Here is a 20,037-nt window from a genome sequence, read left to right as displayed (position 1 = left end):
CACAGCAACATGTCTAGCTCTCCCTACACTGTCCTGTCACAACATACGTGCTATGCTGTTCCGACGTTTGTACATATCGATCACAGACATGAGTGATGTATTTTAATGATGTAAACATTAAAATAAGTTGCAAAATTACAACTGTTTTGCTACTTGGTCGTCTAGCAAAACATGACAAAGTAGTCGGGTAATTCTACCCCATTCTAGGGTAGAATTCTACCCTACAATTCTTCCAGGGTGCCCTGCGACAGACTGGCGACCTGTCCAGGGTGAAACCCGCCTCTTGCCCGGAACGTTAGCTGGAGATGGGCACCAGCACCCTTCTCGACCCCTCTAGAAAATGGTGTTAGAAAATGGATGGATGGATGGATGGAAATTCATCCATCAGAATTTTCTACCCTGGACAATTTTTTTTTTTTTTGGAAAGAATTGTAAAACCTCAACCATGTGTATTTTGTAGTAATTAGGCCTCTGATTTAATTTTATCTAGAATGTTTGTCACTCTTTCTTTATGCAAATTGTATTCTTGGCACAGGAACCAGCTTTTAAACACTGGTTTTTACATTTCCAGTACAACTGAGTCCTTTCCAAACTACTTTCGCTGTGTAAACAACCCGAAGTGTCTAAGTTTCAGCCATCCAGTCGCTCTTTGTTTATTTTTCCAACTGTTATGTAGAACTCATTTGTAACGGCGTCATTAAATCAGTCCTATTGCATGATGCTTCCATCACCATGCTTGACAGTTATTTCAGTTTTATTAGGTTTGAATGTATCACCTTGACTTCTCCAAATGTAAATCCTTCTCATTGTGGCAAAAACAACCTAAGACGCAGTTTGACTGTCATGTTTCTCTTCATGATTTTTGGTTTAGTTTAAGAGCTTCTGCAAATTTCAATTGTTCTTGGAGGTGTCGGTTGCAGAGAGAAGGCTTCTGTATTGACCGACTTCCTCTCATTCCAAGCAGATGTAAAACAGTGACATTAGAAATTGCGCATCTGGATTTTTGGATGGTTTTTGAACATCCCAAACAATTGTCTTTCACAGTCTTTTTATCAGATGATTAAAACTTAAAAACTTAAACATGTGAGGCTGTTTTGCTGCCAGTGACACTGTTACATTAGATATAGTAAATTACCATCCAATACTTTTTTTAAACTTTAAATCCCCCAGCTAGCTAGCTAGCTAGAAGATGGGGTCTTGGGGTCTTCCAACAGAAGACCCCAAGATCTTCAGCCGCACATCAAATCTGGTTTTGGAGTGGATGACATAAACCAGCACTAAGCTTTCTGCAATGGGGTGTATAGCAACCCCATTTAATATTCAGGCTTTGTGATTAAAACCCAGGTCTATGCCAAGAGACCAGCGAATTCAAACTAATTCTACAATTCCACCAGAGCGTGTAAATATCCAGCTGGAAAGCTTGTTGATGCAGAAAGTGTGCGCTCTCTTTGCAACTTGATAAAGAACATTCACCAAGTATTGGTGAGGGGGAATGTATTTGAGCTGCAGAAAATCAACAATGAATTTAAACTTATACAGCCACTTTTGTTTATAAAATATCTTGCAATAAAGCAAATGCATCATTTTTTTATTTATTTGTTATTTTTAGTTGAGGCATTTCTTCTTTTTGGGACAATTATTCCTTCTGGTTTTGGAAGCTGTGCAGTTGGAAAGATTTACCTTTTTTTTTCTTTTCGACAGTAGTTACCATGTGTAAACATGGTGATGAGCTGTTTCTTTTTCTTTTTTTCTTTTTCTCCTGACTTACATTTCAAAAGCTCAAATAACACGTGAACTATGACCAGGGTTGCAAAAGAGGCTTCATGGATGCAGAGCAGGGCCAAAGATCAGAAAGAGAAGTTCAAACATCTCTTCCATTGATCATTTTGGCAAAGTTGATGATCCTGACTCCATCTCTCTGCCCAGCTTTCTGACCATACAGTCAGAGATTTAAAGAGGTGTGGGATAAGTAAATGAGTCAGGTATGACGAAAAGATGTTTTCAGTCAGAGGCTTCTTCTTCACTGCAAGACTGACTGCTTCTAAAAAAACTTTCTGCCCATCATCGTCCACAAGTTTCTGAAGATATTTGTTAAATGTTGTTGAGCTACAACAACATTTAACATTCCTTTGCTGTTTAGTAAGGTATTTTTGCATTCAATTTAATTAAAATTCTTAAATAAATCCCGCAAATTAACATGACTTTTTAAAATGTTATATGTATGGTAAAATACGCACCAGTTGCTGTAAAGAAAGTGAGGAAGAATTAATTGAATTTCGTCTAATCCTCTTTGAAATGCACTTCCTTAAAAACACATTTAAGAAACAACCCTGAAAACCCATATTAATATAAACTGCTAACTCCACAACCCACTATTTCTCACATATGGCACTAATCTGACCAAATCCTGAAGAGAGGCATACATCTGGGCGGCAGCCCAAGCAGCAGAAGACACCTGCATAGCTGTTAATTGCCTCAGCACAAGTTTGGAACCACAGTAACTGTAATTATTAAGACATCTGGCACAAGAAGGGAATACATCATGAGCCTCTTTGACTAATCAAATTTAATCACACAACCAAGCTGTTGGAGATAATTAATGGCCGCGGATTACAACTTCAGTCATCTGTCGATTGTTTGTCATAAAAGTTGTAATCACAATGTTTCACACTTAAATATATAAAGGTTAAAGAAAAGGTGATTGTCAAAGTAAATGATTAGCAGTTTTTTTTGCTTCAGAGAAGATTTACTTTTTAATTTTTTTGTTGCTGTAATTTGAGTGAGCTGCATCTTTGAAACTAACAAAATCGGATCTTGTGAAGGAATCTTCAAAAGCTTGTGATTCTGACCCAAACTCATTAGTTTTCCAGATCTTTATTTTTTATGAGAAGTTTGTTGATCATATTAGAGAAGCAGAAGTTTAGGAGAAACTTCAAATCAAAACAAAAACAAAGATATTTACTATAGTCTTTTTTTTTTTTGGTAAATTAGTATAATGTAAAACTTGCACCAAACATGGCAGATAGGAAGATCTGCTGAAAAAGTTTATTTAATGGAGTGAGTTCATGTAGGCATAACCTCAGATGAATTCTGGGATTTAGCATACATCAAATGGGATACTAAAATATTTAATCTGAAGTTCTTAAAATGAAGTAAAGCTACATAAAGGGAATGTATAATGACAGATAAAAATGAAACTATTTAATTTCATAACTTTTTGTTAGCAGTATTTTTCTAAAAGACTGATGGAAGTTTTCTCTTTAAGTCATTTTGAGTCTCAAATTAAATCTGAAGGATATGGAGTTGATTAATTTTGAAGGATGAATATTCTGCAACAACAATGTAGCTCATTTAGGACGCATTCCTAAATGAGTTTAGTTTAGAATAACTATTTTTTTATTTTAAATAACATTTAAGAAGCTGTGCTGTGTAAAGTTGTGAATGTTACGTTTTTGCAGAATAGAGAATGATAAAAATTTTTTACTTCATTTTCATAATTCCTTAATGAGGAGATTTAACCTTCAAAGTCTAGCTGAAAGATTTTCTAGGTTTGTCAGTGTTCAAGGTGGAAATTGGAATTTATCTACACGCGTGTATCAGTGTGGGAAAACATCTGGTGTTCCTAGTAGAAAAGAATGCAATCAAAGAAAGAAAGTGGAAACGTGTTAGAATATTTAAAATTAAAAATTATATCTGTATTTTGGTAGTGCGTTGGTGCATTGGGTGGCTCCATCGTGTGCAGAGGCCATATTCCTCAATGCGGTTGTCCTGGTTTTGATCCTCTGTGTCGGTCCATTTGCTGCATGTTTAACCGATTTTCTAAAGTTGTTACACATTTCTTTCCCTTTTTTTCCCCACTATTTATTTGGTCAAGTTTAATGTTCGTTAAATTTAGTAGCGTCAAAACTTTCTTTAAACAAAACAGCCTTTTGGAAAAAACTTTGCCATTCTAGAAATTAAACTCTTCTTGTTTAATTAGTTGTTGATCAGCGTCTTCCCATGTTTCTGCTGGTATTGTGACGGTTGATCTTTGGTGATGAGCTCCTGGTTTTTGTGGTTGGAAGGGCTCATTCTCATCACCCTAATCTTTAACTCCCTCCACAGATTCTCTTTCGCAAGAATGACATGCAGGCATTCTTTCTCTTTCAAGTCTGATGAACATCAGTGACTTTTTGTTTTTTGTCTGTTCTTGGGTTTCTTTAGATTGGGGAATAATTCGTTTTTTTGCCTACTTCATGTTGTCAAAGTACTATTTAACTCATTAATTGATTCTAAAATTCAGGTGATAATCGGACCTGAGTGTGGCTGGTGAAATATAAAGACAGTTTTCCAATTATGTGCTACTTGAAAACTGTACATGACATAACCTGGTGCAACTCAAATGGAAAATTTTGTTTCCTTTAAAATTTTTTTACTGTTGGCCCTCCAACAGTAAAAAATAATGTCCTGTGTCGGATGCTAAGCTAATTTTTAAATTAAATATAGTACACAGGACATCGTGAAGCCAAAAAATGGGATCAGAAATTCAACTTCTGTATAATTAGTTCCTGGTAATCCTCCAAAACATGCTGGTTGTAAAATCGAAAAAGAAAAGTTTGGCTGCAAAGAGGCAGCTTGTTCTGCAACCAGCAAAAGTTCCTTTCTATAGTGTCATAAAACTCATAAAGCCAAGATCAGGAGGAGATTTGGGGAGATTTTTAGTCTAGGAATAAAGCAATCTAGCTGACATTTAGCTGAAAAATTGGTGGAAGTCACTTTAATATAAAGCCATCGATTTCTTCTTGACAATAATGTTTGTAAAAAGAAAAAACACCCCCTCCCCCTCTGGGATTTTATTTATTTATTTTTATGCTATTATTTTTGTCAGTAGTACAAAAATAAATTTCAAGACATGGCTGTTATTTCCATTTTTGTTTGATGTTAAGGCATTTAGTGTACAGAGTGGTGGCTTTGCATTTGGATTACATGACAAGTTATCTAGTGTACAAAACAGACATGTTTCTAAGTAGATATATATATTTTTTAATACAACTAACTCCATGCATATTTAACAACATTAAAAGCTACTAAATGGCAGCAGTCGTAGTTGCAGTAAAAAATACACTTGAGAATTTAACAGACTGCATTGCACATTAATTCAGTCAATGTCTGTATTGATTTTATTTACATAGCAGATTAGAGGAGGACTCAGGTTATCCCCATGCATCGCTGGGTATTTTTTAAATTTTTTTTTTTAAAACCATACATGTTGGGTTTACTGGCCACTTTGGTTGGTTTGTAACATCTGAAGCACTCTGTTTGGAATCCTGCACATTAACATAACACTGTATAGTGATCATAAAGCTAATATCATCACTTATTCGTGATGTGCTTTTTGAGTCAGTTCCCAAAAATGGTTTTTGTTTGTCTCCTTTTGATAAATATACTCCCACATTCTCATGAATGTCAATAAGACTCCACTCCATGTCTTTTAACAACATTTAAATGTGTTATTTTGTTATGGTTCAGGCAGCTCACATCAGTGAGTGAGAAGTCATTAAAGCCCAACTTTGAGCCAAATGACAAAAAATAGGGAATACATTTTTTTCTCTCACCTTACAGAGAACTATCGCAGCGGGGCTTTTTTCCCCAGCCTCCGGATATCTGTAAACAGCTTTGTTTTCCAGAAGGCGTTCAAATGGAAACCTGCCGTGCCTTAGCACATCTGGCAATGCTGCATTTTCTCTGCAGTCAGGGGCATGGTGGTTGGAAATGATAGCAATAGCAAACACAAGCATACTGAAAATTAGAGGGACAAATTGTTTCTTTATCAGATAGATAACTTGAGTTGGCAAGTATTCAGTAATTATCTAAAATTTTAATCCCAGTTTACCAGCTGATGTCTTTCCTTGCCAAAATTAAACACACAAAATGGGAATTTAATTTCCATCCCATTAATCCCTGTTTGGATTTTTGGGGGTGGGAGGAGTTATATCCTGGGCTGACTTCAATACTTGGTCTGATCAAATGTTTAAAAGAAAACACTTTTCTTTTCTTTTTTTTAAATAAAAATGTACATTTTCCTTTTTTCCGTCACAGAAAAATTGGCAAATTGGTGAAGTTCTATGTGTGAGAAAATATTTCTGCTTAGCAGAAAACAATAAAATCTAACTTTAGCTGGATTTTAACTTCAGGGTATAATCAAATTACAATAGTAGCATTAAAGAAGCAGTTTAAATGGAGTGAGAAGGGCCAAAAAAAAAGATAAAAAGGACTTTGCTGTCATTACTTAAAATGGCAAACCAACATAAAAAGTGACAACAAATAATAATAATAATAAAAAAAAACCCTAAATCATAGCAACAGGCCAAACATTATGCACGAATAAAACATTAAAAAAAAACAATTTTGCATGACATTGTGAACAAAAATTGACACCATGTTTTGGGGAAAACATATCAAAGCAGTACTCAAGTTGCAATTGTACAGTGGAAGGTAATTAAAAGTTGTTTCTCAGTAGTAATCGGTGTCACAACAACATAACACTTTACTGAGATAAAATTTGACAAACAACAAAAAAACAACTCAAGACTGAAAATACATCTCACAATGACCTGGGCACATTCCATGCGGTTTCCTAAACACACAATGTAAAGTTAATCAGGATCGTTAAATACTCTCCTTGTTACTCACCGGGAAAAATAAAAACTAAACATGCAGCAGGCCAGATGCAACAGTTGTGCATCCATGTCTTTCAGGTGTATATTTGTGTTTTGCTTTGATAAAAAAGACCATCATTTTGAAATTTTCTTCATAACTAGTTTAGCCTCAGGCTAAAAGCCTTAGTAAATCTGCAAGATGTCTCTGTTCTTCCACAAGGGGAAAATTGATTTCAAAAGCAGACAATTCTGTCCCTTTCTGTTTGAATACAGCAGCCACATAAACCTTGCAGAAAGCAACTCAAGAGGCAAATTGAGCATTTATATTGGCTCGAACTTGAACGCAGCCAACGCAAGGCATCAATTTACCCTCCTAGGTGAATATGAAGTAATAAATAGAGGGGCTCCTTGAGGAGTAAAGCATCAAGCTACACTGAGTTTTGGATGACTGTTGGGTAAGAAACCAGACTTATTCATTTTTATTTTATTTTTTTTGCATGTGTATGTAAAAAATGTTCAAACCTTGGGTCTCTGCAGGTTTTTACCAGAGTCATGTCACCTTTAGAGTCCAGAAAACTCAGCACAGGCTTGAATGTTTACATCACAGCTGCTGGAATATATGAAGATTCTTTGGTACATGTAAATGCAAAAGAGAGAAATCAGAGAAAACCAGAAACTGAAAGTCATCCATCAGGAGATGGATGGACTCTTCAAGGAAGTTTCTTATTGGAAGTGTTCTTGAAACCTATTGCTTACTGAGACTCCTACTGAGTATACTATTGAAACTTGCACCACTGTAGATGATGTGTAGGATGTATATATCTTTATAGGAGAAGCATAATCTTTCACAGAAAAAATAAACAAAACACTTGAACTGCAATTATTTACAAATGTGCTGTAAATACTTTTTGCAAATAGGAAAGCATTTTGTATTCTTTAACATTTTCCAAGGTTGCAACAAACACAGAGAGGCATCTTTTAATATCCTGGATTGTCCAGGGTCACACGTCCTTAACTATCATCACTTCTGTTGACAAAATGGTACAGTCATTATCTTGTTGAAAGACCCATAATGAGTCATTTCAGTTTTCTGAGTTGCAGCACTTTGAGCACCCAATCACAGTCAGGAGGGAGGCAAGATTACATTAGCAGTGATATTAAATGAATGAAAGGTAGGAAGGATTTACAAATGTAAGAGTGACAAAACTGCTGAAATCTGACAAATAACTGAAAATTTGTGAAGTAATTGAATATATTCCACCCTGTTGGACTGAGAAGATTAAAAAAAGAATCTTTTTTTTTTTCAAAGTGTGACTTTAATACAGTCCTACCTCAAATAGCTTAATATAATATATATTTAAAAATCTTATATGGGGAAATCATTGTAAAAATGAGCGTGTGAAATGTGTTTAAGAGACATTTTATGTGATGGTACATCAGTAAGGCTTTTGTGGATTTCTTGATTTTATTTTTGAACATTAAATACCAAACTAAAAACTGCAGCACATGTAGAACAGAATTTAACTGATCAAAATATTGATCAAAAATATTAATGTAATGTTTAATATTTTAATAATTAATATTATTAATGTTTTTGTGCTTGTGTAAGCTAAACCTTTTATTTTTAAGTTGAATCTAAAGATTAATTTCTAAATTTTTCTGAATAGTCAGTTCATTCAAAACCGAACAAATGAAGTTTGCGTTTAATTAGTAAACGTATGTTTATATAAAAACAGAAATTTAACGACTGATCTGTTGACCTTCAGTGACCTTACAAAGCTGGACAACTAATAAATTCCTTTTCATTTGTCATGCATTATTAGATTGGAGTTTTATTTCTTCCTATCTGAAGTCAGAGAAATGACCTTGAAAATTTGCCACAACCAATTCTTCCTAGTTGAATTTTCTACAAGTTTTGTGATGAAAACTTGTAACAATCACCTGTATTTTCCTTTCCATCCTCAATCTGCCCACACACACTTTACTTCCCCTTTCATGCCTTTCATGTTTTGAATCTCATCCTTGGCTTCTTGTTCAGTGCACAGAATTTACTGAAATTATTTGGATTTTTCTTGTTCCTTCTCTTTTTTCCCCCGCTCTTTTTGGTGATTGTTGGGAGGTAATAAGTACCTGAAGGCTGAAGGGAAATAACACATTTCACCTACAAGGCTAGAGCGAGTAAATTTTGCAAACATACACAGGTTTAGCAATTGGTCAGTTGTTTACTGGCTTTATTTAAGAAAATAACAATTCCCTTTTAATACAATACCCTTAAAGACTCTAACAAGAGCAAAAATCACTAAATTTGAACCCTCTGTGCCTTATTAAAAAACTCAACTGAGGCTGTTTTATGCAGCCCAAACATGTGCTCTCTTTTAAAATCAGAAATTAACATAAGAAACAGATATTTTTAGATTCCTCCGTGTCTTTTACCTCGAAAGCAAATGCAACTTTTAGTGAGATTAGAGAAGCCGCTGCACAGTTCCATCTCCTGTGACTTCTATTTATACTTTTAAGCAACTTATGCTATAAAGAATCAAAGGGTTTAATCAGCATATTTTTAACATTTTTTAATTGCCTCATTCACTTGTGCATTTCATTATTTTAGTTCTTTCTCTCGAACGTCAAAGAAAAATATTAATAGTTTATCCATTAGTTGTCATTTTGCAGGCTTTTGGATTTATATAATTAAAAAGTTAGCGAAAGATATTTACGTTCCTATTTTATTTTTTTTAAGATATGGATTTCATAATGTATTTTAAGTTAGAATTATGCAGAACAGAATAAAAAACACAACACGCTTACTGACGTTTCTGGTCATCCGTAACTATTCAGTTTTAGTTATGACTCAATTTTTTTGGGGGGGTACAAAACAGTGCCACCTAGTGGAATGTTTCAAACGTAAAGTCAAATACAGCAGAGAGACACTTCATAACCATTTTGACAAGCAATGATCCAAAGCATCTCTTTATCTTACTTGTAGTATATTTTAATAATGTCGATATATAACCGCAACACATACTTCCTATTAGCAGGAGTTTATTTAGCGTTATCTTGGTTGTCAAGGTAATCTGTAATATTTTATTACAGTCGACTGAATTGGGGATTTGAACCAGAATAAATGGAGAGAACACATCGTCCATGCGTGATGCAACTTTGGATCAAATCTCCAAACATGTTCCTGTTTTTTGTGCTTATGACACGGAACGTGTACACACTAGAAGAAGGATAATTTGTATGCATAAACAACAAACGTGTTCCTGAAGAACAGGCTCCTAACAATGCTTTTAATACTGAAAGACCATGAAGGAAAAGTGCGGTTCCTAATCACTTTCTGGTTATTTATATTAACTATAGTTGACTGATATCTGAGAAAGATGCCAAAACGGAGAAAAGCCCCTGAAGGAGTCGTGCGAATGCGGTCCTGCTGGCGAGACGTCAAATCAGATTTATGTGAACCGCTTTAGGAGATAAACCAGGATGTTCCACATTTCGGGGTGTTCACATCCATTTGTGTAATTAACTGGGACTGCTCCTGCAAGGGACGATGGTTAATAAGCTCCAACGGGAACACGGAGAGGCAGGTGAACCTGTGGCCCCTGAGATGTTAAACACAGATGAATAGATGCCACTGCACACGCGCAGCCCTGTAAATCAGATAAAATGTGCAGAGGAACGGGACGCAAATGGACCTGACAGTGAAAGCTCAATATCACACAAATGGACGGGGCCCTCTCATCGATATTGGAAAACCGGTAACCTTTCCCAGTAGCTGGCTCACCTCTTCTAATGCTAACACACTTGACGTTCATTTACAGGCTTTACCCTCTTCACAGCCCTTCAAAACCTTTACATGTGAAGGCTGGCCGTAATGGGCTGTTGGCTAAATTAATGTAGATTTTTTATAGCTTGGATAAGAAGGATGTGAGATGGATGTATTATCTACTTACTGGTAGTATTCCTCGCTGTTACAAATGTGATCCTATCATCAGAAAGGACTTTTATTTCAGGGTAGAGAGGCCGGGGTATGCAAGGCCGTTTGTTTCATTTCCATCTACAGTAGAGGCGCTGACCTGCTGACCGCCCTATATACTGTGTAAATCAAGGCATAAATAGATAGATAATTTCAAGAGCAGTTTTAATGGAATCCAATAGCTCTCCTTCAACTGTGACCCATTTACATTCTCTCATTCTCTACTGCCTCCTCTGCCTTTAAATAAAACCCGAGGGGCTTTACTTACACAGGTAAAGAGAAGAAGACCTTATTATTATCACACAGCAGCGGTAGGGTAGAGGTTTACACATACTTCTCTTTGGTGTGTGTAATTTTAGGTTGTATGATGCATTTGATTTGTTTTTCCCATTGTGGAAGGAATAAGTAAAACTTGAGTGAATTATAAAACAAGCACTAGATGCGGAAATTTGAATTTTACCCAGATTTTCTCTAATCCGCACTTTAAAATCAAAATCTGGAGATGAGTAATTATGTGTCTCAAAGGCTCACAGAAGCAGCTGACAGTTTTCAATAGCCAGATTATTGGGTGTGCATAATGTTTGCAACTATATTTTGTTAAAAATCTGTAAATAAAAGCTTTGTCACATGAAGCTCCAACCTTACACTGACCATACTTTGTATTTACAGCACAGTTCCTTCATGTTGTGCTCCAGACTGCTCCCTTGGAAATGGTAAATGTTACCATAGAAATACTGTATAACAGATATCCACATATTTCTTTTAATTTCTTTTTCTGAAGGCCATTATAATCTTTGTCAGTATTTAGAAATCTAAATACTTTTTAAATTATATTTTTACCCCGTCTCCAGTATATAAAATAGATGTTTGGGTTTTTTTGTTTGGTTTTGGCCTAGCTCAGGCAAGGAGTGCTTGTCCAAAAACCAAATGAAAAGATTTTTTTCTTCTGAAACTCCTGGGTACAATGCTACTTGACATGCTACTTGCTGGCATTTGCAAAGTAGCAAATCCAGGAGAGCTGTAGCAGTGGATATTAGCTTCTGCAGTAATGCCAAGATGATTTCCAGATTATTTGTAAACTGATAAATTACCAAACATTCAGATAAAAACATTGCTGTCCTCCATTATCAGGAACAATTAATAATTACTGTTTTGCTGATGGGCTAGTTGCAAAAAGTGAAGTTATGTCAATGTTTTGACTTCCATCCATCCATCCATCCATTTTCTAACACCCTTGTCCCTAGTGGGGTTGGGAGGGGTGCAGGTGCTTCTCTCCAGCGAACGTTTCGGGTGAGAGGCGGAGTTTACCCTGGACAGGTCGCCAGTCTGTTGCAATGATTTGACTTAACTAAGCCAATTTTAGCGTAGCCAAAATGTACTAAGCCATATAAACCTTCCCAGCTTAGGGTGATATTGGTTCCGGTTAAATTCAACCACACATATGTCAGTATTTGCACCACACATCACAAATGGTGGTGAAACATACATTTTTATAATGCAGCAGAACAGCAGACGGTTGTTTTACACAATGACCCATCAAGGCAGGAAAAAGATACATAAATAAACAGAATAAATTACTTTTCTATCAGTTTTCAGTGTTAGAAACTCACTTTATTACATGTAAATTGACATTTTATATTTTCTGATTGCTTTTCTGCAGGGGGCATTTCCTTTGCAAATTAGCTGTGAAAAATGACCAGGTTTATTGGAGGCAAAGCTGTCTGAGGTGTCTGTGATTATGGTTCAAATTATGTCTGATAGAACATTAAAACATGTCGTCAAAGTTTTCTTCGTTCACAAGACACTTCATCTCAACACTGAAATATTACTTTACTTTACAACAGTCTTAATTGTTGAATGCAAGAGCAGATTGTGTGTGCTGCTTCTTAGTGTTTACTATAGGACATATGAAAGAGAGTAAATGTTCAATGTGACTTTCATGGGAGTTTTCAAGAGGCTGATAGAAACACTGAAGAAGATGCAGAAATCAGTGACTTTTACTGTTTCTGTTCTGCATGACGTCAATCTTTGTTTTTTTCTTTACATTCAAACAAAGATCAGGCTTACCAAAGAAAATCAAGTGTTGCAATGAAGAAATTTATGTATGGCTAAAATCCTCAAAAAATATGTGGTCAGTGAAACCAACCTTGAACTTTTTAGCCACAGTTCCATTGAGTTACAAGTTACGTTTGGCAAAAAAGCCAAGATTGTGATTTACAAAATAAAACACAATGTTCACAGTGAAATGTAGCATCAAATGGAGTCGGTAAAGAAACTGGTAAAGCTGCTTTAACTTATGAGTTCAAACTATACGTCAGTTTTGGCTCCGAACTTGCAAGTATCTAAAGTTGAAAACTAAAAAGGGATTGAGTTCTTTAGTATCACAGTGAGTCCAAATAAATGTCCACAAAAATGTTAAAAAAAATAAAATATTTTTGATTTTAAAACGGTCTGTCCCAAAACCAGGATTAAATGGTTGAATAAAATGTATAAAATAGATGTCTTCATATTCCTAGATATAGGGAAACGTTTTGCAAGGTTAAGTGCCCAATGTTACTCTAGGGTGACGCATGATGCTAGATTCCTACCTAAGAATACTGGATGCCAAAATTTACTCAAAAGTATTAGATTAAGGGTGTGTGTTCTTAGACAAACAGATTGATGTAACTCTTTTTATTTGTTACATTAACACAAATTAATTTTAAGTGAGATTTGAAAGTTTGTGTCAATTGAAAGTTGTAAGAAAAGATATATATTGGGTTGGGGTTAGCATTTTAACTAGGGTGTGCATACTTTTTACAAGTCCTTTATCAGGACTTATGAATTTAAGCTCCATGTTTAAACAGCTGCAGTGGTTTTAAATGTGCGCTGGTGTTTTACATGACTGCAGCGTTTCACATTGAGCTGCCATGTTTCATTACACTCCATGGATGAAAAGTCAAATCAACACTAATGCACTTGAGAAAATTAGGGATCTGTTTCATGTCATAAATATCGGTTTTAATACATAAAAGGCAGCGAAGACAAAGCTGGCAGGAAAGCAGAACAAACATGCAGTGGCTGTGACAACCAGGATATTCCAGGTTGTATTATTTAAATTTAAAGATTGTTTCCTTTGTTTTTTTTTGTTTTTACTTTTTTATCATTGTAAGCACGTATGCATCACTTACCCTTTAAATATGGAACACCAACAATGTAAAAAAGAATAATCTATCAAAGGGTTTAAAATGACTATAATCCACCTATTTTATCTTTTTATAAACACAGTAATGAAATGGCATTCTATACTTTGATAATAAGCCTGCAATAAGGAGTTTCACAGGAAGGATGCTCTAATCAAGTTGTCTGTAATTGCATTGCTTTATGGCTAGTCTGTAGAGGTTATAACACCCATGCTTGGCACTTTTATGAAGTGAGATTGTAAGACAGGAAGAGTGGAAAAGAATGCTTTTCTTGCTGTTTTTTTATTTTATTAGCTTTTTGGTGCGATTCAGTCAGTAACCCCTCACCCTGGCCTTTTACTTTGCTTACGCTTCTCTGTGATTTAAATAATGAAACTGTCATGTTTTTCACAGAAGAGAGTGCCTTGGTCATCATCCTCTGTATCCTCCAGAGCTGAAATATAAAGAGATATTTTTTTAGTTTGTTTGTCTTGTTTTGTGCCACATGTATGGAACTCCAAACTTTGTCAGGGAATCGACTTACAGAGCATGTCTTGTATAAACTTTAATGTGCAAGTAAGAGGTGAGACTTATGGAGAACTCCCCACAAAACATTACAATTCAATTTAAATGCCAAAAAATGTAAATGAAGCAGTTGCATGTTATGAAATTAGCTTCAAGGACTGAAAAATAGGAAAGCCCTGTTTTTAGCTTTATTATCGTCTCACCAACTTTGACTTGGCTTCAGTGTCCTTGCCATCCCCATAGCATGATACCTCCACCACCATGTGGTCAGTATGTTCATAGTGAATTGTAGTCTTATCTAATTAGAGCATGTTCTTCTTGCAACCCTGCCTTAAAAGCCAGATTTTAGAAGCACACAAATCAAAATATCAGTTAAGTTGACTTTTGAAGGACATTGGTTACTTTGGATTTAATTTAGAGGTATCTGAGTGAGGGGGGCTGACAAAAGATTCAGGCCACTTCTGTCATATTTGTATTGGTAGACACCTGTTGTATACATCTTGTCTATCACATAAAATCCCAGTAAAATAGATTATAGTTTATAGTTGCAATGAGACAAATGTGAAAAGATACAAGGGTAAGAAAATTATTTTGGAAAGTATGGATGGATGGATGAATTAGGCTTTTTCCTACCCAATTTCCCTCAATTTTGATTCTGTTTCTCTCTCTAGGAAGACCTATAAGCCTACTCTCCCAATGCACATGTAATTTTCATTGCCTTTTTATAATATTCATTCATTTTCATGGGTCCTTGGTGGTTTTCCCGTGAGTCCAGTTGCTTTTCCCCACTCCTATGTTCCAACATTCCCCCAACCCCAACCCCACCATCCATCTCTGCTTTCCTGACTTCTCCGCTGCGGCTCTGCACCAGTAATTAACACGAGTGCTACATCTGGGGAAATACTGCGAGCCACGTCGAAAAATTAGGCTGCAAAATAATGAGGGTTGAGGGACATGTTGGTCTGTGGTGCTGCACTGGAATCAAAGGACTTTTCACAGCTAATTGGAGAGGGGTTAAACTGCTTGGCTGCCTCACCCCTGTCCTGAGTCCTCCACCCAAACCCGCCCCAAGGAGATTAATGCCTCCCTTTTTATTGTAATTTCATGTTTCATTACCACACCAAAGTGTTTTTCCTCTTCTTTACTTCAACAACCTGCAATGTTGGGGAAACTGGTAACTTAGTCTGCACTCTGCATGGGGGCCAATTTAAACTCCAACCAATTACTTCTTTTTCTACTTTCTAGGGATTTGATAGGCCACCCAGCTGTGTTCCTTTCTTCATAGCTCAGTGTCCTCACAACTAGCTATAAGATTCCCACCGTATAAATCAATGCGATCTTCTTTCGGTTTAGCCAAATTAGCACAGTGTGAGAAGTAGGCACCCCCTCTCTGTCCGCTCCCTGGTTACAATGATGCCATCAGCAGCATGAGTCTGTATAATGAGCGCGGCCACGGTCAGCCGCTCAGAGGAATACAGTAAACACGCATCTCTCTCGGTGGCCGAGCTCGTGTGGATCCTCTGCATGGTGTTGCTCAGGATGACTGCACAGCAGCTAATTACAAGTCAGCCGCTGTATTTATGTGTATATTCAAGGAAAAGTCCAACTAACTCTGCGTTAAGATCAAACCACACCAAATAAACAGTGCTGTGTTTGTTCTTTGAACTCATAATGTGTTTAAAAACTGTCACTTTGGGTCACTGATCTTAAAGTACAAGTCATTTATTGTAATTTAGTGTTTGGGGGGAGCAAGTGGAGAGTGCATGGTTGTCTAGTTAAAATAAGCTAATAAAGCATGGAGTAGGATGCCACTGTAGTATTGGCTTTTACAAACCTTTCATAAATCCCAATCCCAACATAAAGTCGGGATTTTTACACTTCATTTCTCAAGATAAATGATTATTATAAAGTTGCCAAAATAATGACAGAATATTTTTTGGAGATTTTATAAAACTTTCTTTAAATGGAGAAGTTTACACACACTGAAATTAGTATGGCTTTAATTTAGAAAAGCCAATAAAACCAATCTTGAACAAATATCAACCAGTGTTGTTGTGAAATGTGTGTACCGTCCTTTGAACAACGGCAAAAGAGCTTGTGAAGATGTCGGCTGAAACTGGAAAGGAAACCATTATCCACAGAGAAGTTGTTTACCAAAATGGCCTGGAAGGTCACTCAGAGAGGTAGAAGCAATTACTCCAAAAGCAACATAAAAAGTCAGATTACAGTTTCCAAAGGCACATAGGGACAAAGACACTTTAATGTTTGAGAAATTTCCTATGAAATTTCTCAAACATTTCATAGGAAATGTTTGAGATGGAAACAAAATTCAAATTATTTGCAGATTAATGAAATTCACTACACGTGGAGGACAACCACGAAGTACAGGATAGTGACATAATGTTGTGGGGAAGTTTCGCTGCAGAAAAGACTTGAGGAAAGATCTTTATATTTAAGTGTTGAAGCAACATCTCAAGCTATTTTCTAGAAAGTTATGTTTCTAAGAACAGCAACCTTTACAATCCAAAGAGCCATTTTACCCTGATTTCACATAAAGCTAATTTCAAGCCACAAATTTTACATGACTTTTGGACAAAAGACAACTCATCTTGTTTGAAATATGTGTTCATGTTTAAAGAACCACTTTAATTCTATGAATGGGTTTTAACATAATAAAGCCGTAACACCTTTGCAAAAAGAGGATAAATATATTTGGTATAAATTTTCAACAATTATCAACAATAATCAGGTCAATTTCACTATTTGTACTAAAATGCTAAAAGTATGTTAAGAAAACATCCCCATCGCCATGAAACCATTGCAAGCCTGACCTGTAGAGCCCAGGCAGATGGAGGCTGTTTTACTGTTTAGGCCACATTCAGATTATCCAAATGTTGCAGCTGAAATGGAAACTAATTTGACAAAATACATTTTGTTCAATCTTTCATTCCTGTTTTCAACCTAAGTAAACTGAATACTCAGTTTGCTGTTATTGACAGAGGTATCCCTCCTGACATCTTCTGATGTTACAGTCAAGAATTAAAGTGTTGTGTATTCAGAATGTATTCAACATATCTTGGACGTAAGGACTGCTTATATAAAGTACTATTACTGTTTTATGCAACCATTCTTTCTATTCTCTTTTTTTTCGGAATCTACACAGTGTTTTTGTCCACACAACCAATGATCATTTCCTGTTTTCTCCCCCCTTTTATTTTTTGTTTACCATTCTCTACCAAACTATCAATTTATATCCATCCTTAATAAATGAAATGTTTTTGCAAATTTGCTACAGAATTTAAAAGGGACATGCAGTTCCCAGTTTATAACCAAAAAGTGGTTTTAGCATTAGCTTAGGAACAAATTTGATAGCAGTTATTAAAACTGCCTTTTAATGTAGAGATTTTTAAAAGACCTAGTTTTTCAATCCCCATTCAGTGTATTTTCATTGTAAGAAACAGCTGTTTTTTGTTTTCCATAAGGACTGAATCAAGGGTTTTTGTCATCTTTTGAAACCATTGGAGTCATTTGACAGAGAAAACTGACATGAATGTGTTTTACATCGGGTTGTAGTTATTGGGTTATTAAGATTCTTCTAAAAATAGTAAGTACTTCTTCTGTTGTTGCTGAGGTACCATGACTTAGATCAGTTTAGGGGTGGAGGATAACAGTAAGGATACATGACATCAGAATCTACTTTGCAAATCCAATAGTCTGTGAAAATTACAGGATTCCTCGTCTTAAAGGGATTTGTTTTATGTGGAGGATTTTTTTGCAGTGTTTTGTAGATTTTGGAGAAGTATGAAAAATGAAGATGGAGTATTAAAAGTATTTAAAGTTTAAAAATGACAACTGCTCTCATTGGTCTGACCTAGGACAATAATGAGTCTGCATGCTGGTCCTCTGGTGTGGTCGGAACCACCTGGAGATTTATCCATTGAAGACAGTGGACATCCAGAGGACAACTGTCACAGTGCCTCTCAGGTTCCTAGGAAACACCTTTTCTCAAAATTTGAGACGGTTCTCAAACTCGCACATTTTTCAGAAGAAAGTTCAACAGAGACTTCACTTCCTTACACTACTCAAAAAAGTCCAACTTGGCCGAGGAGCTGCTGGTCATCTTCTACTGTTGTTGAAGACCATTATTCAGTCTGTCCTGGGCTCGTGCACCGCTGTGTGGTTTGGCTGAATCACAAAACACGACAGGGCCAAACTGCAGTGAATAATTAGGTCAGCAGAGAGAATTTACAGGGCTGATTGTCCCTCCATCTGGTTGTTGTACAAGTGTAGGGAGAGGAACGGGGAAGCTAGCATCTCTGCACATCCTGGACAGAAACTGTTTAAACTTTTACCTTCAGGTTGCTATTTGCAAAAGCCAGCTGCCGCAGAGACAGTTTCTCCCCCCAGGCTGTCTCTCTGATGGACGCTTAATGTTCCCAGAGAGCCCAGATCCATACCATGCATATTTGCACTACTTTAACCGCATCTTTTTTTCTGTTGTAATAACACTGTATATACCCATATTTACATTAAAAAACTTTTGTATTTCTCATCAGAATTTATATATTTTTAGTAAAAATGCTACATTAAGAGCAATGTGATGGTGAAAGTGAATGAGTCAAATTTATTGCTTTTCTGCAGAAACTTGGCAAATTGTGATTAATAATTTGTCAAATCGGCTGATTTTATAAATTCATTCTCTGTTTTCAAACAAACATGTTCTTAGAATGAGTTGGACCAACTCATTGAACATTATGAAAGAAACTATGCACATAAAAATACTCCATCCATCCATCCATCCATCCATCCATCCATTAAATGTCAGAACTCATGGAATGCTAGTTTGGATAAGTGCGACACTTTGATGTGGAAATTTGTGACTGTTAAAGGAAATAAAACATAATTTCTGCTCACACGTGCAACAGTTAAAAATTGTAAAACAGGCATCAGGATTCATGCACCTAGCAAAAAATATCAACTCCGTCTTTTTATTCCTACTTCCTCGAAGAACACAGAAAAAAAAAACCAAAAATCATTTTTAGCAAGTTGATGAATAATAGCTGTGATGTCAAAATGCATCAAAACCAAACTGTAGTCCCTATACACAATGACACTTTTTTTTTTTTAAATCAAAATGACTCTATGTGTGAATCCACTTAATTGGATTCTCCAAAAGCGGAAGAGCAAGCTAAAATGACCCTTTAATGTACTAATTCATCAAGTCACTTTACTCAAAATGTCATGAGACTCCATTATAAGTGCCTATCTCCATTTAGACTTCATTCTCCGCTCTCTTTATTGTGCTTCCCAATTATGTTCCCAGTCCAGGCGATGCAGTTGATATGGGATGGAGACCATTGCTTTGTTCGGTCCCCGGAGGGAGGCTGGAAGAGCCTGTGCTGCTTTTGCTCTTGTGACAAGTTTTCATGCAGAGTTTTATGAGCTGGCCAGTGATGGCAATAAAGTTTTTCTCTTCTTACTATATACAGTAGGTATAAAAGGAAACTGTGTCATGTGAACTCCATTAGATGAGATTTAACGAGAGTATAAATTTGCCTGAATATTCATGTGCCTGAGGCGCTTCACAAGGACAGCGAACAACTAGAACTTCTTCAGGAAAATAGACTATTACTTAATTTAAAAAAAAAAAAAAGAAGTGAATGATTTTTGTCTATTTCATGCAAAATTAAAAGGAGATGTTTTTTGAAAAGAGCTGCATTCAAACTTGATAAATTGACCT

This window comes from Xiphophorus hellerii, chromosome 21 (genome assembly GCF_003331165.1).
Source record: "Xiphophorus hellerii strain 12219 chromosome 21, Xiphophorus_hellerii-4.1, whole genome shotgun sequence".
NCBI classification, from domain to species: domain Eukaryota; kingdom Metazoa; phylum Chordata; class Actinopteri; order Cyprinodontiformes; family Poeciliidae; genus Xiphophorus; species Xiphophorus hellerii.
The sequence above is the reverse complement of the archived record's forward strand: the minus strand, read 5'-3'. Positions refer to the sequence as shown.